The sequence below is a fragment of the Lissotriton helveticus genome, chromosome 7 (assembly GCF_964261635.1).
Source record: "Lissotriton helveticus chromosome 7, aLisHel1.1, whole genome shotgun sequence".
Taxonomy (NCBI): domain Eukaryota; kingdom Metazoa; phylum Chordata; class Amphibia; order Caudata; family Salamandridae; genus Lissotriton; species Lissotriton helveticus.
The window spans coordinates 1,341,369,051-1,341,387,672 of NC_136068.1; positions in this window are offsets into that span (position 1 = coordinate 1,341,369,051).

Here is an 18,622-nt window from a genome sequence, read left to right on the forward strand (position 1 = left end):
CCTAGCAGACAAGCGTCCGATTTCCAAGGTGTCCCAGGGCCATTTCAGTGGACCACGCCCAAAAAGGAAAGAGCCTGCCGCCATTTTGAGAGTCCTGTGGCAGCCGCCTATCGCTGCACCGCAAGAGTGGCCGCAACTCAGCTGAATGGCGGATTTTGACACAGTGGACCAAAAGCGGACGGAATGGCAACTGAAACGGTAAAGGGGCGCCCCACTAAAACAGATGAGACTCCACCTGGAGAGGCCCGTTCACGCCGCCTCCCCCGGGGCGCTCCACGCCGTTATTCGGAGCAGCATTGTAGGATACCAAAACCAGTGCGGCAACTTACTGGACATCACCTTGGTGCCATCGTTCTGCTGCCTTGGAACTATTCGCACAACAGTTTGCTACTGATGACCCACCCCCCGCGACGCCCCACGCCGTTATTTGCTGGGTGGCAACTTACTAGACATCACTTTCGTGTCATCTAGATTTCGGCGCGTTCTGCTGCCTTGGAACTATTCGCACAACAGTTTGCTACTGATGACCCACCCCCCGCGACGCCCCACGCCGGAAATCTGGACGTTGTGCTGCGTTGGGACTATTCGCACAGCCGACCGCTACTTCGTTGTTTTTCTCTAAAAATGTTTATATGTTATTACTATTTTTGTTTTCTTGTATATATTTATAAATTATTAAAGTTTTATAATCTTACTACTTTGTCGGAGTGCTATATATTTTTAATGTGACACATAATTGTAAAAACTTTGATGTACAAAGAGTCATCCCTGGAATCTTCCGCTTCACGCTCGGTCCCCTCCCCAATCACAATACAGGATGGTTTTCAGATAATAGCAACGCTTCTGCTGTGATGGATCTCATCGAGTGTGGGCCTTGATCTACTATAACTCCTTTGAAGAGGGGTGATTCTTTACAGCTGTGGCCATAAACTACATCTGCAGGGCTAGCTGATAGCCTAGGACCGGCCTGGACAATCGGACACAGAGGAAAAGGAGTGTCAGAGGGTGCGGTAGTGAATAGGGCGAAAGGGAGGTGTCGGGCGGGCACAGGGTGTGATTCTCAGGGAAGAGCAGCGCAGATGGGGGGAGGTTTATTACCCATGCATAAGACAGAGAGCGGGGGTGACCACTGCCTGGGTGAGATGCTTGCGAGGGTGGGGAGCCATGCTAAGGATCGACAGCGTGCACAGAGTGGGTCTGGTCAAGGCATCTAAAATGGCTGCCGTGCACGACAAAAGTGTGGCATTTGAAAAAAGACAAGATGGCGCACACAATGTTTTTCAACAATTCCTGATTTCCTTCGAATCGAACGTTAACAGACGTTGGGGCATATTACCAAAGTTAAGCGATATTTATCCCTAACGATGCATTGCAAAGATTTTTTTACCGTCAGAAATTATCGCAGATAAACCTTGCTATTATCAAGGTTTATCGCAAATACGATAAAAAACGAGCGCAATGCATTAATATCGCTGAAAACTCTGCGATATTCATGCATTACCGAGCTAATGCTCTTAGCCATGTTATCCACCTCCCATTGGATAACATGGCTAAGAACTGCTCAGGGCAGCTGTTACTTTTTGGAGATATTCGCGCTTATCTCGAATATTTCCAAAAGTTGATAATAGGAGATAGCGATGTTAGCGACTGTTTCCAGTCGCTAACATCTTGGCATGCCCACTTTGCATGTCATTAGTGATAAATATCACTCACATGCAAAGTGGGACCCAAGATGGTCGCTATCTCCTACTAGCCGTCGCTAACTGGTGTTAGCAACAGCTAGGTAATACAGATATAATTTTATCTCCGCGAAGCGGAGCGCTGTTACAGATATATATCTTGTTTTTGAACGTTAATTTCTCAAAATGCACTGAAGCACATATATTGAGACATAGCAAAGGCACATCGGGCTACCAGTCCCTAATATTTTACCAAGTTTCGTGCAAATCCATTCAGCCGTTCGATTATTATTATTATTTTTTTTTTTTGCCCCGCGGGGCCCTTTTAAAACCTCCACATCAAACCTAGGGGGTCAGCGAGGATCTACTATGCCCCCTTATGGTCATTTGCCCCTTCGCTTTGGCCTCCTCTTGTCTCTCGATCCTACCGAGAGACAAGATGGCGGCCGCTACGTACTGTTTGGAATGTTTACAGACACCGGAGAGCCAATCAGCTTCGCTTCGCAAAGCTCCGTAACGCGAAAAGTACGCGAAGCGGTGCGCTGTTACAGATATATATCTTTTTTTGAACGTTAATTTCTCAAAATCCACTGAAGCACATATATTGAGACCTAGCAAAGGCACATCGGGCTACCAGTCCCTACAATTTTGCCAAGTTTCGTGCAAATCCATTCAGCCGTTCGATTATTATTATTATTATTTTTTTTTGCCCCGCGGGGCCCTTTTAAAACCTCCACATCAAACCTAGGGGGTCAGCGAGGATCTACTATGCCCCCTTATAGTTATTTCCCCCTTTGTTTTGACCTCCTCTTGTCTCTCGATCCTACCGAGAGACAAGATGGCGGCCGCTACGGACTGTTTGGAATGTTGACAGACGCCGGAGAACCAATCAGCTTCGCTTCACAAAGCTCCGTTGCGCGAAAAGTCCGCGAACCAGTGCGCTGCCCGGTCCGCTGTTACAGATATATATCTTTTTTTAAACGTTAATTTCTCAAAATCCACTGGAGCACATATATTGAGACCTACAAAAGGCACATCGGGCTACCAGTCCCTACAATTTTGCCAAGTTTCGTGCAAATCCATTCAGCCGTTCGGGCTAAAAGTGAGGCCAACCGCCCTATGGAAAACTCAATGTTAAAAACACGTTTTGGGACCCCCCTTTTTTCTCGGCCCCCACTGGACGAACCCCCCCCAAATTTTCAAGGGCTGCTCAGAAACAAAATGTGCCATTCTCCTGAAAATTTCAGCCAATTCCGTCCACAAACGCCAAAGTTATTAGACATAGAATTTTCAAAAAACCCATAGAGAAAAAATCCTAACTATATATACCTACTGGCGACCGCCAGTAGGTAATATATATATATATATATATATATTCATTGAATTCAATGAATTATATATATATATATAATATATATTCATTGAATATATATATATATACATATATATATATATATATATATATATGTATATATATTCATTGAAAAAAAAACATAGGTTTCAGGAGTGTTATAGTTAGCTAGACATTTCACTCGTATAAAACCATTGAAATTCCCTCGTTATAGTTAGTTGTACCAAATATAACTTGCGCGCCGGCAATCCACTGCTGATGATGTCACTTATTACACCATTCATGACATGGTCAGTGACATCACTGATGACATCACTGATGACATCTCAAATGACATCACTGATGAAATCACTGACGGGGCAATTTCAATGGTTCGATTCGAGTGAAATGTCTAGCTAACTATAACACCCCTGAAACCTATGTTTTTTTCAATGAATTTCTAAGATTTTTTTAATGATAATTCCTAACTATAACCTGTCTGAAACCTATGGCTTTTTCAGTGAATTTCGAAGGTTTTTTAAATGCTAATTCCTACCTATAACATGTCTGAAAGCAATGGTTTTTTTCAGTAAGTTTCAAAGGTTTTTTAAATTATAATTTTAAAATATAATTATTGTTGTTTTTTAAAATATTTTTTAACGTTTTTTAAATATTTTTTTATGTTTAGATATGTTAGTTTTGTAATAATTTTTTTTACCTAAAATATATTATTTTTATTACTTTATATTGTTTATAATATATTTAATTATTATATATATTTTTTTCCTTTTCCTTGAAGTCGGGAACCCAAAGCGCACCGTAATCGTTTACTGCACGAAACGTGTCCGCCATTTTAGTGTCTAGGATCCGCATAGGGTGTGCGACGGATATGACTTCTCCAACGCGATGCGACTTGTGCGCGACTTCTGGCGCATACACGAGATGTACGTATTACGCGACCTGACGGACATGCCGTAGCTCGTGACGTCATATGCATATCGGACGCGGTGGGTGCACCACTCCCACGAGTTTTTAAATGTTGAAAAACTAGTTTAGATATATTTAATAGAAATGTTAAAATAAGAGATTATCTGAGGTTATTATAAAAATAATAATCTCTAACTTTCTTAAAACGTACATCACTTTTTAATGCAATTTTGCGAAGTCACGCTGGGTGTGAGCAAGGTGCAAGCAGGGTGCGTGCTGAGTGCGCGCATCCTACACGCACCCCATGTGACCTCAAAAAAAGAGATTAGATTGGTTCATTACACTTCCTATTGAAACTATTGAAGCATCCCACCCATTTCAATCACTCTTCTTAGAACTTTTCTTAGGGAAATACCTCCTGAGAAGATCTGCTGCTCCATCATTATTGAAGAATAGATTCACCTGAATACACCATGGCTGCAAATCCACCATCTTCCTCTGACTCATAGAATTCATCAGAGCAAGAATTTTGTTCCCGAACCTCCACCTAAGGAGAGATATACCAGCATTGTCTGGAAATTTTTCACTATACCTGCAGGCTTTAAAAAGGTGAATGCACCAAAAGTCAACTGCCGTATTTGCAAGGCAGTGCTTTCAAGGGAAGAACCCACAAAAAAATATTCCTGCAGTACTGCAAGTATGCGGAAGCACGTGCAAACCAAGCATCCGGTGTACTTTAACAGGGAGGAGTTAAGAAGATTTAGGGAGACTCCTCCTGATTCATCAGCAGTCCCAAGTACCAGTGGAGCAACACCAGCAAGCTCTACATTGCAGCCATCCCCAATTTGGTAAACTAAGAATGACATGTATAAAATACGCTGATTGCGTATGGGGAGCAGTCGGTGGAACAGGTGTGTCGAGCCATTGACCACCACCATTGTTAGTTTCCTTTTTTCCTCGCCTCCCAGTTTTTAGTTCTCTTTTTCCAGTTCACTTTTTTATCCCTGTTTCAAAAAAACAAAAACAAAATACAAAATCCCCCCAAAAAACAAAACAACAAAAAAGAAAAAGAAAAAATAAAGTTATTTTCAGAACTAACTACTCTTGTTAAAGAAAGAGCTAAACTAGTATGCTAGTGTGTGAAAGTTTAGATGAATGTATGTGAAGTGCATAATTCACTGTAAAAATACATTTGTAATGTGTGGTTAATGCATAAGTGCAAAATTATAAGGAAGTGCTGCAGCATGACACTGTAAACTGTTTAACTACAGCATGCTGTGGTACTTCCGAAGCACAGGGATGCAACATATGTATATAAATATGTTGCAGGTCTGTGCTTCACTTTACACATCTGCTTAAATTGCAGCTATGTGGTGACACAGGCACCCTTGTACCATGTTTCAAGGATATCCGTGTCATGCAGATATTGTTTTTGTGCAGGAAGGGACACCTTCCTGCACAAAAACAATCAGTAAAGGCATTTTATTTCCTTCAATATATGCTGTGCATTGTAGCATATATTGAAAGTGAAAAAATGAGGAAAAGTGAATACAATTTTCCTCATTGTGCTTTGCTACACCAGTCGGAGGATGGTGCAACATTCACAAACATGTCCAGATTTATGATTTATGATAAATCTGGAGATGTGTCTTGTTCTATGAGAAACCTATAGAACACCTTTTGAACGCAAAGTGCTGTGTATATTGAGATTATATTTACATGGAAAAAAAAGGTATACAGAATACCTTTTCCTCACCTTGTAAATAAGAAAGAGAGTTAATGGCTAGGCCAATTGTTAATATAGGAGTACATTTCTGTACTGATAACAGAGAACAAGATGCATCTACATCTACTTACGTTTTAGGGAACTGATAGGACATATTTATATATTACTGAAGGGGAAGGGATGCGGCCTAATATGACATGTGCAAAAACAGTGATGTGGTGTAAGTTAAAGAGTTTTATTTCTTTTAATTCTTGAAATTACCAAGACCTGCAAAACAACTATATCAGTCTATTCTGTACTATACCATATATCTTGCAGACAGGTGTTCTGAAGCTGTCCCCTAATTTATACCTGTCTGCTTTGGAATTTTTGAAAATCTAGTCCATCCATGTTCCTTTTCTTCAACTGGTTGGAAACACAGTCCATTGTGCGTTATAAGACTTACTAAAACTAACCTCAACAGTAATACACCTAAAAAACAGTACACATTTTATTCACTTGTTTTTTATAATCTAAATGGTGGTAAATTTGATATCTTAAAATTATGATCTGTAAAAGAAAAAGAAAAGAAAAAATAGTTATAACATGTAATAATACATTTTTAATACCAGCTTATAATTTTAACCTTTTACAAAGTAATTTCTTTGCCTTTTTTGCTGTTCTCAGAATATATTGAGTTTCATTAGAAATAGTGATTTCAATCATACTCATCACATAACAGTGGCAAAAAAAACCAAATCAATTAGATTGTTTAAAAAAACAGCAATCTATCTATAGCAAAACACCAGATAATACAAATCACACATATATAGAAAGATTACTGCTAAGAAAATCTTATAACTTAAATTTATAAACAATATAAATGATAACAGTTTAAATTATACACCGAGACAATGTACAACAAAAAGTCTATAATTCAAACAAATACTTTTCCTTGAGGCCAAATTGTATTTTTGCAGTAATTTTTATGTAAATTGTCCAATGGTAATCCTATGAAATGATAAAAAATAAATTCCTCGGAGGCTGTATTATCTTCCTAAAACTTTGGCTTTAAAAATATTAGGTAGGAATTTGGTAATTCGAAAGGCAAATGTTGGAAAACCAACTCAGCATCATTACAAAGACTCCAGCCTCTCTCACTTTTTAGATAGGCAGTGTAATGTCCAGATGTTATTGAAGGACCATCGTGGAAAATTATTGTTACTGCTACAAAAGTCGTTCCTGATATTGATAGTTGTGTTGCTACAAAATGTTTTATTAAAGTATCCAATTTTCTTCCGTCAGTTGTACAATGTTGCATAATTACAATTATATATTTTCCATACCTTTGTATAAATATTGTTGATGACCTTTAACTTATTTACTGAAAGATACTGATTTACAGTCCGGTAATGTCAAATATAGATATCTTTCACTATCTACATTAGTGCTAAATGTATACATACCATTTTCACATTGATGTTCCCATTCATAACAAAGGCCAAAAATATTGTATATGTTTACATATTCATTTTCCAATACAGTAAGCATATACCTTAGAAATTCCTGAGCATCTTGTTGGATCTTTTGTGTAAATTGTGTAGAACCAGAACAAACATCCTAAAGATTACGAACATCAGAAACGCTTTGTATTTTACTTTTATCTGTTCTCAATTTTTCATGAACAGAAGGCAATAAGGAACACAATCTTTTTTCATAATTCTCCATAACTTGCTGTTGCAAACCTTCAAGAAAAAAAACAACATTGACCACTACATTAGCATAGCAGTTGACCCCAAACTATTTTCAAACTGATAACCAATAATCTCTTCAAAAGTGTCCTTTTTCTTTTTCCTTGCAATCACAACATTATCTCTTTTTTTCACCTTCTCTACACCTTCAGTACAGATATTCTCATACCTTCTTTTTTGACCAACCACATGCTTTTCAAATACAGGATATTGGCCTAAATTAGGGGCATATGTTCTTCTTAACCTATTGTACTCTTTGACACAGTTGGCATCTGCTGTAATCTTAGTTTCATCAAAATCAATCAAAAACAAAACAGATAATGTTCTGACTCGCGACAAAGCAATATATGCCATTCCCTTAAAATGATCCGGCCGTTTCTACATGCATGTAGACTCTTTTCTAAACTAGCAGTTTTAGATATTGATTTTTCTAAAGAATCCAATTTTCTCTTCAATTTTTCAGTCAAAACAATAGTGATTCCTTTATGCTCTATTTTAGCGATCAGCACTGCTCGCCTTCTCTGCGAGTCGCCTGAACACTCCGAGCCTTTGATGCTTCAGCCGCCTAGATTCAATCAGGCGCTGTAATCTACCATCAGCCCCCGCCTTCCACTCGTTCCAGATTGTACACCAACTGCCCCCGCCTCTGGACCCAGGATCGAGGTGGCCATTAGCGTGCCCTCAACTCAGACGGGACTCGCTGTTATCAGGTTCACCCTCCGCTACCACCCAGCAGCCCTACTCTTGTATGTTGCCATATACAAGCACTTCCTGATCCTGACAACCCTGTCCTGAAGACAATCCCGACTCACGGGGATCGAAACGCCGTCGACATCGCAGCTCAACTTTAGGGCGCATCTAACATTTTTGGCTCCTGTAAAATGTTGTAACCATGACTAAAGTGACTAAAACTAAGTCTTGTTGAGCCATCACTGTATATTTCTTTGTCACCTTGCGCCGTTCACGCTGTTCACGTTCAGCACTTGCACCATTATTCTTCACCAACTGTATATATCACTATTCACCAAGTGCTCTCGGGTTGTCACTTGATTCCCTCTGTACAGTGCTGCCTTACTGTATTTCAATGTGAAACGCCCCCTCTTTTGAATTGGTAAATTATAAGCTCTTAACTTGTATGAGTCTCCTTGTTTCTTTCTTATGTAATGCTGCAGGCATACATCTTTTGAACTGCCTTAAATTGAAACCTGTTGGGAATTGTCTCTTATATAAATTCTATACCCATCCCAACGTGGTCTATGGGTTTTATCTCCTGTTGTTCTTTCACAACACTATTTTAGCGATGGCTTCCATTTTTATTATTTCTTCATTTTCCAGTTTCAAAAGTTGTTCGTTGAATATAAAACACTCACACAGTGTTAGCATTAAGCAGATTACAGATTTCTTTTCTGCAATTTTCATGTATATTTTCTCTGGAAGCATGTTTTCATTTAGAAACAAATTGGAAAGTAATCGAGTCTGCAAAGCTTGTTTGCCATGTTAAGTTAGTACTCCAATTCTTATATCTCGGAGAATAGTTCCATAATCAACACCATTTGCCTGTCGCATATTTGTATTGAGATCTTTGTATTCAAAATATGACCAAATGTTCACGTTTCCAACACTTCCCAGAGACTTTTTGGTGTCTTCGTGCGCAAGTGTTTTAAATACTGGTTGTCCTTTTACAGGGGCCAGTTGCAGTAGATCTCCAAAAACTATGACATGTTTTCCTCCAAATAACACTTCGTACTTTGTTTTTAAGAATTTGCTGCATTCTTAAATGCACAAATGCAAGCATTAAGTTTGATACCATGCTCACCTCATCAATAATGAGAAGTTTAATTTTCTTCAGGACTCTTGAAACTTCACAACAAGCTTCTTCAGATAGCTTGTGGTATTTCCATTTGTTGTCATGCTCTACAGGTAGCATTAGTAAACGATGTAAAGTAATTCCTTTAATGTTGTGTGCTGCCAACCCAGTTGGAGCAGTGACAACACAAGACAAATGTGACTCATTTGTTTTCTGTAGATGCTTATTACTTTATAAGGAACTTTTTCCTGTTCCAGCTTGTCCACTCGCATACATTCGGATAGGTTGAAATGACATGCACGAGCACTCTTTCTTTTCATGAAGTAAACCATGATCAATTATTCTCACTTGCTCATATATTTGTTTATGCTCAACATTTAGTTGTTCTTCCAAGTTTCCTAAATTAGTTACTTCTCCTTGAGCTTGATACATTGCAGTTTCCACCTCATTCATGGCGATTGCTGCTTCATTTTCAACAATTGGTTGTCCTAGTGGATCTTGACTTAGCGCAGCAGAACTTTGACTGTCTGCAATCTCAGCTGCAATTGTAGCTTCTTGCTCAATTTCATCGTTCAACATTTTCGCATAATTTGCAAAAGCACTGCATTGTATGTTATCTTTAAAAGCATTAAAGGAATCTTCATAGCTCTGGAAATCTCCAAGTAATTCCAGTTCTGAATGCCATGGTTTGAATAGTTGTAAAAGGGCTAAATAGTAAAATTCCCTTTTATCTGCAGTGTCGCAATTCAGCTTCCTTTGATTAATCACATTTCCTTTTGTTTGTTTTACCAAACATCCTTCGGAACCAATTACTCCATATTTTCCATCATTGATGTTCTCTGTAGTATTCTGTTTAAAAGTGTAGTTTTGCAGCACTTCATAGAGACACATGTTCTCAAGATGATGACTTCTGTTTGGGTAATATGTGTCATGCCTGTCGTGTAAGCGGAAAGCGTAACACTTGCTAATCCTATTTTAGAATCCGCTCTTTATTAGCGTCCTTACCGGCCAACTGCAGAGAAAGACGTGATTGGCAACGGTTGGCGGAATTACATACAGGGGCTTTGAAGCATGCGCAGTTACCGCGCATGCGCTAAGGAAATGTGTTACGGTTTTAAACCCGCCCCAAACGCTCAGGAAACGCTTCGCGTTTAGCCAGCTGTTACGCATCTCGTTCCGGGTCACGGTGACGGCGTGCGAGGAGCTAGTGGTTCGTAGTATGAAAGGAGCTCGTGTCTTCCAGCGTTTCTAAGCCTTTTTATCGTATTGTGAGTCCTAAGAAGCGTCTTGCTTCTTAGATATTGTTCTATCCTTGCTAATATTCTTTATTGTTTGTACCGCTTTTGACTATTGCGGTTTTGCAAGCCACTTTGGTATAAAGCCTGCTAGGTGTGCACACCGCGTTTCTATTCACTCAGTTCAGAGTGGTGTTTATATTTTATATTGCCCTACCGTGCCTTGTGAGCTTAACGAAGGTATTTGTTTACGGTATGTTGAGGCTATTCCAGGATTGAATTCTCAATTATGTGGTGGAGATGAACCATATCAAGGCTTGGAGTTCAAGTTATTCTGCTTTATTTTCCGTATCATCTCCCTCCACTTTCTAAAGGTACATCACATCACAATCCTTAATTTAGGAACATTAAGGGGAGGGATTGTTTTCACTCATTTTTCTTGTATTTAACTACAGTGACATTTAAAGAAGATTGAGTATCCGCTGAGGTGGAGAAGACGGTGGAGTGTTGTTGTTCTTCCCCTTCCTACCCTTGTTTTGTTCCCCTGTTTTCCCCCTGGTTACCGTTTGGGTGTTAGTGCTATTCCTGACCCCCGGAAGGTGACAGGGGGAGGCAGGGTGTTTAGCATCGTGAATCCAGGACACTTCCGAGACAAAGAACGTGCGTGCATGACAAAACGCGAAGCCTATTATAATATTGTCTCCCAAGTGCCATGGATCTCACATTACAGGATGTAGCAAGTATGGTGGGGAATCTCCAACGAGAAACCCAATCCATTGCGGACAGACTAGAGGCAATGAGTGTACCAAGGGGAGAGGGAGCAGGTTCCAGCGCTCAGACTCCTGTAGTTCAAGTTGTTACACCTCATACTACTCCTCTGGCACCCCCTGAGTGGTTTTATGGAGACCCTTCAAAATGTGCAGCATTTTTGACACAGTGTCAGCTGCATTTCCTGTGCAAGGCCCCATGTTTTCCAAATGATCAGGCTAAGGTGGCCTTTGTTCTATCGTATTTAGGAGGTTCAGCAGAAAACTGGACAATTCCCTTAATAGACAAAGATGATCCCTTATTATTGGATTACGAAGCTTTTTGTAGAGAATTACGTAAGATGGTTGATAAACATTCTTTTACCCATTCAGCTGATACAGAGTTGTTAAACTTGAAACAGGGTTCAAAGGATCTTATCACCTATATTTCCACATTTAACAGATTGGTTGTAGAGGCAGACTGGCCCGCTGCTAAACGCAGTGCCCTTTTTTACAAAGATCTAAGAGACGACCTTAAGGATGCGTTAGCTCATGTAGTAGATCCCCCTGCTACATGTCCCGAATTGATCGACCTGGTGTTGAAACTAGACCATAGGCTGGGAGAAAGACGTAGAGACAGATTACGTTATGAGTATCCTAGATTTAGCAATAAAGAACGGAAAGCGGAGTCTGAGGCAAAACCTGAGGATCCCGAACCTATGCAAATAGGCAGTATTAAAGGGCCTTTGAGTGAGGCTGAGAAACAAAGACATAGGGAGAATATATTGTGCCTCTATTGTGGCAAGGCTGGACACTTCCTGAAAGAATGCCCAGTAAAACCCAAACAGTTCCGCAAGTCGGAAAACTAACAGACCCGAGGGTAACAGAGACCTTACTGCCGGGTCCTTTGGTTCACATGGTCTCATCAGTAATGACGAATAAAGGACACTTCTTTATTACTTCCAAATTGTCCTGGTTTTCTAATTCTGTTACTCAACCCATCATGATTGATTCAGGAGTTTCGGACAACTTTATGGATTATCACTGGGCAGTCACCCATAATATTCCTAAAGTTCAAAAAGAAACCACAGAGGAAGTGTATACTATAGATGGTAGTCCTTTGAAATCTGGGCCTATCACGCATTCTACCACCATATTGGAATTGTACATAGAACCCTCACACCGAGAAACTCTTGCTTTTGATATAATTGAATCGCCTCAATTTCCAGTGGTATTGGGACTTCCTTTGCTGCGTCTCCATAACCCCCAGATAGACTGGCAAAACACTAGTATCACCTTCGGAAAAGAGTGTAGACAACACACATCTACCATCAGCACTGATCTTCCTGATTCCTGAGCTCAGACACAGGAATGCCCATACAAAAGACAATATCTTTGGTCTCAATAAACCCCGAAGAACCATACACAATAGAACAGCCTAACACCGTTTTGCCCCCTGTTTATCAGGAATACAGTACTGTTTTTGATAAAGAACAAGCAACCAGCCTACCCCCCCCATAGGGTATACGACTGCCGTATTGATCTGCAGCCTGGCGCTCGTATCCCTACTAGTAGGGTGTACTCAGTTACTGAAAAAGAAAATGTGTACTTAAGGGAGTACCTCGATACCATGCTAAATCTTGGTTACATCAGACACTCTAGATCTCCAGCCTCTTCAGCATTATTTTTTATTCCTAAAAGGGAAGGAGGCTTACGCTGCTGTATTGATTATAGATCACTGAACGCCATTACTATCAAAAACAATCCCTCCCCTTAATGTTCCTAAATTAAGGATTGTGATGTGATGTACCTTTTGAAAGTGGAGGGAGATGATACGGAAAATAAAGCAGAATAACTCCAATATCAGCCTTGATATGGTTCATCTCCACCACATAATTGAGAATTCAATCCTGGAATAGCCTCAAAATACCGTAAACAAATACTTTCGTTAAGCTCACAAGGCACGGTAGGTCAATATAAAATATAAACACCACTCTGAACTGAGTGAATAGAAACGCGGTGTGCACACCTAGCAGGCTTTATACCAAAGTGGCTTGCAAAACCGCAATAGTCAAAAGCGGTACAAACAATAAAGAATATTATCAAGGATAGAACAATATCTAAGAAGCAAGACGCTTCTTAGGACTCACAATACGATAAACAGGCTTAGAAACGCGGTAAGACACGAGCTCCTTCCATACTACGAACCACTAGCTCCTCGGACGCCGTCACCGTGACCCGGAACGAGATGAGTAACAGCTGGCTAAACGAGAAGCGTTTCCTGAGCATTTTGGGGCAGGTTTAAAACCGTAACACATTTCCCTAGCGCATGCGCGGTAACTGCGCATGCTTCAAAGCCCCTGTATGTAATTCTGTCAACCATTGCCAATCACGTCTTTCTCTGCAGTTGGCCGGTAAGGACGCTAATAAAGAGCGGATTCTAAAATTGGATTAGCAAGTGTTACGCTTTCCGCTTACACGACAGGCATGACAATATGTGTCCAACATATTCGTTTTCAAAATATCTGTACTTTCTGGATCTTTTTCTGCTAAATATTCAATTTCTTGTACAGATTTCAGTACTCGATTTCGCATTGCCGCAGGACCTAGACTCCCCCAAATGATTCTTCCAGATTTAGAGTATGGACTTGCAGATGATAACCGATCTGAGCATTTATATGCTCCAATTTCTCGATGGGATAACATCTTCAAACTGAAACTGTATAATTCTCACTAAGAGTCTTCTCGTGAGAAATCTATTCCCACATTTCTTTCAATTCCGTCTTTTCTGATTTTGTAATATAGGACGTGACATATCGAGCAACAGCAATCGAATTGTCCGCAATGTATTGAATATCCATGTTAGCATTCCACATGGACAAAATGACTGAGTTGTGTATTTTGACTCTTCATTACTTCTTAAGTGTTAGGTATTTTTTGGAGACTTTTTTGTGATAGTATGTTGCAAAGATGACATAAAACTGTTCACTCTTCCTTTGGACATAACAGGACATGGAAATGCAAAACGACATTTGGTGTAGAACTTGTCCTTACATTTGTACTTTCGTCGACCGTATTCCACAACGGTGGCTTTTGAATCGTAACACTTGTGCTCTTAAGTTGTTTTCTTCTGTGCTTTTGGGTACATCACATGTTGCATATTGTTCAATAAAACTCAAAACAGTATCATCTGCATCTGTTCCAAATTTGGGAGCATCTTTAATCCATAACAGCATGTGTATATGAGGAGCACCTCTTGCTGGATACTCCTTTCTCCAAAATATATCCTCACTTTCTCCAAGAGGAGGATTTTTTTTATTACAGATTAAAGACATCATAGCCTCAAATCTATGATTAACATACCTGCATACATTAACAGGATCAAAAGAGCACAATTCTCCAGATGTCTTGTATTCAGTATTTTTTATATTGGAATTTGCCTCTCGAAGAAATTCTAGCTAATCATCCCAAGCGTACACAGCACAGCCGAGGGTATGGAACCATGTTGGAGTTCCTAAGTTCCGTAGCATACATTTCAGTTCTCCATAAGTGTACCAATATTCATCAGTCTCACGCTGACATGCCATCAGATTAATGAGCTGAGATTCTAGATGATCATCTCTCTGGTGCACTTTATCCATAAATTCTTTTGCAGATACATTTTGCAGATGTATTCCAGTTTTTAGAATATGATTGACTGCATATGAAATTCCAGACAAGTTACTTTCAAACAAAAGATTTAATATATAAGGGATACATTGTCGAAATCTAGGATCTTCTGCATATAATCTTGTCCGATATTCAGATGCAGGAATCTGCACAGGACGTTCAGCATGTCGTCCTCCTTTTCCTGTTGGAAACAACCAGGGAAAACAACGAGCTTCCAAGCTCTCTTCCCATACACTCATTGAAGTTCCTTTTGCTTTTTTCATTTGGAACAAATCAATAGTGTTCCCCATCACTTCTTTTGAATGAAGTGGATGCACACTGTAGTGTTCATAGATTTCTTCACATCTTAACATATCCACTTTTTCAAATTTTCCACTTGACGTTTCAGTATCTTCTGCTAAAACTATTTCTTCTTCTCCCATACAAGCATTCCGATAGTATGTATTGTTCTTTATCAAATACAATGTTGCCTTTTGCACTTTCCTAACATCCACTAACTCTTGCCAGATTTTCTTATTCTTAGTTGGCACACCAATAACAAGAATAACGAGTGTTTCACTTTCTACACTCTCTATACCAATAGTTTCAATATTTTTCTTTAAATATAACGGTAAATACACAACTCTTCCTTTTAATCCTCTTTGTAAATCTGAAGGAGGCAATTTACCTGTTTTAGGCTCCATACGAACATTAGCCTGAAACGGGTGCACACATTGAATGAGAATAGACTCATACGTGTTTAAATCTATCAGTTCTAGAGGAATAGCAACCAACTCTAAATTATTATGAACAGCTCGAGCGGGCATTTTATTGTCATCTAATTTGTTATAACAATATTTACAAATACACTGAATAGAACCCAAATTAAAACAATTCTCTACCAACATATAAGTTGCAAATTCTTTCCATGTATCATTATTTTTTTTTCACTTTTTAAATACAGATCCTAGTCTGATTTTTGTAGTGAGTTCGGCGACAAAAAATACAAGACAAATTTGGCCTTTCACCTGAAATCACCTTACACTTTAATATTTCACTTTCAAAAGTTTTTGAACAACCATGCTCAACATTCTCTACAACAATTTTTCTATTAATGTCTGAGTTTCTTCACTCTCTTCTTCAGAACAAACGTAACAAAACTCAATATCATCACAAACCTTTTTCACATCTTATACTGACCCATGCAAAAGAGAACAACTGTTCAACTCATTTAACTTTAGTGCTGGACTTTTTGCATAATAAAATCTTCTCACTAACTTCCGCGTTTGAGTATGATGTACTGCCAAAATCCTGAAATGGTAAAAAACACTATGACATACTTTCCTAGAAAGACAAGCCAGAGAATGACCAGTATGTTTTCTCACTCTGCAATGGTCTAGTCCTTGCAACAGCTTAATCTTTTGTTTAACACTTTTTTTACAATACGTTTGTAAGAAATTACGTAATTTATCAATAGATTATTGTCATACACTACAAATACTACTACAATCCCAAGTGTACACTTGGGCTTTAGGACATCTGCCTAGATCTTCATCAGCTATCACTTCTGCATTTCTATGAACCATTTTCTCTTTCTCAATTGGACAACCATCTCTAACCTCATAAGCTCGAACACTGGTGTCAACTGCATGCAACACATCATTGCTCTGTAAATAACTCTCTTCATTAAAAAAAGGCTCAGAACTTGAAATGTGTTTCCATTGCCGTGGAAAATATCACAGACATTAATTTTGGTAATTACCCCTTTCTTCTTACTTTTCGCCTTCATTAAATGAATTGGTTTATCTAGTGATCGAATTCTCTTTAATACTAAAATGAATAATCTTCTCTTTACTTCAAAAGCCTTTTCAACAATGGATTCAATAAGCTTCTTCTTTTTATAGAATAGTGTTCTCTTTCTACATTTCATTGTATGTTTCAGTAAATTTTGGACTACTCTGTTGTAAAATATTTTTTTGCGCATTTCTTTATATTGATTTTCTTTTCTTTTACTATAAGTTGTATCCTTTGTATGCACAGTGCCTTTTTTCCTTTCCTAATCTTTGCACTTTTTTATGTGTTTGGAACATTTTCACTGCTTTCAACATTTCCATTTTGTTTTCTGTATCTAGTATTATTTTTCATAAAATCCTTTGTGGTCTTACCAGAAAGGTTTCTCTTTTTAGACTCATTCTGTTCCTCTTCCAATACTTGTGGTTGACTCTTTTTCAAGTAAGTATCCTTCTTCTGAGTTTTTCTTCTTCTGTTTTTCTCCGGCACGATAACTTTTTTTTAATGATGATAAACAGTATCTGTAAAAAATAATCATAAATAAATATGTATTAATATCTCTAAAATTATACTTTTTTATTACTATACAAATACATTCCGTATAAATTCTAACTAAGAAATTTTAGGCCTGAATCACAACTGTAAAGTTGGTAACAGCAATACATATATAGTACATACCACTTAAAAGCACTCCATACAACTAAAAGCTGATGCACTTTATGAGTACATGCATATTAGTAAAATGATCACAATACTATAAGAAGAGACACTGAGTGAATTCTTGATTGGGTCACTTTTACTTTAGTAAATAGATTAATACATGGTACATAAACAGTAACTAAAAGGGGGTCGTCATGGAGAACTGTTCTAGCATAGTGCAGTGGTGTTTGAGTAGTGTAGACAGTCGTGCCGGAGAAGTGTTTTAAGGTTTAGGGTACTGCAATAGTGAATGGGTAGTGTAGGTGATTGTGCTGGAGGTAAATTAAGGCTTTAGGGTAGTGCGCTGGTCTTTGTGTAGTGTACGAAATCATGCTAGGGATAGTGTCACTGCAAGAGTACATGTATTTATATATCTGCAAACACATACACCAAACACATCATTGTCTCTCAATTTCCACAAATGGACCCTGACTCTCAGTGTGATTCTAGACAAATAACAATATTTCTTATAAATACAGTAGTAGAGTAGAATAGTGGTCTTTGGGTCGTATAAGGAGACCTGCTGTAATAGATTTAAGCTTTAGTGTAGCAAAATGGTGTGTAGGTCGTGTAGGGAGTTATGCTGGGATAGTGTTCTAGCACAGTGCAGTGGTGTTTATGTACTGTAGGAGATCATGCTAGGGATAGTGTTTTGGGGTTTAAGGTAGTGCAGGGGTGTTTGTGTAGTGTAGGGGGTCATGGTAGGGTAGTGCTCTAGGAAATAAAATGGTGTTTGGGTAGTGGAAGAGATTGTGTTGGGGTAGATTTAAGGTCTACAGTAGTAAGGTGGTGAATGGGTAGTGCGGGTAGTCGTGCTGGAGATAGATTAAGGGTTTATAGTAGTGGTGTTTGGCTAGTGTAGCAGGTTGTGCTGGGGTAGATTTAATGTTTAGGGTAGTGAAATGGTGTTTAGGTAGTATAGGGAGTCATGCTGGGGTAGTGTTCTAGCATAGTGCAGTGGTGTTTAAGTACTGTAGGGGATCATGCTACGGATAGTGTTTTAGGGTTTGACGTTGTACAGTCGTGTTTGTGTAGTATAGGGGCTCATGGAAAGGTAGTGTTCTAGGAAAGAAACTGGTGTGTGGGTAGTGTAGGAGATTATGCTGCGGTAGATTTAAGGTTCAGATTAGTGCAATGGTGTTTGAGTAATGTAGGCAGTCGTGCTACAGTAGTGTTTTATGGTTTAGGATACTGCAGTAGTGAATGGGTAGTGTAGGTGATCATGCTGGAGGTAAATTAAAAGTTTAGGGTAGTACACGTATCTTTGTGCAGCATAGGGAATTATGCTACGGATAGTATCACTG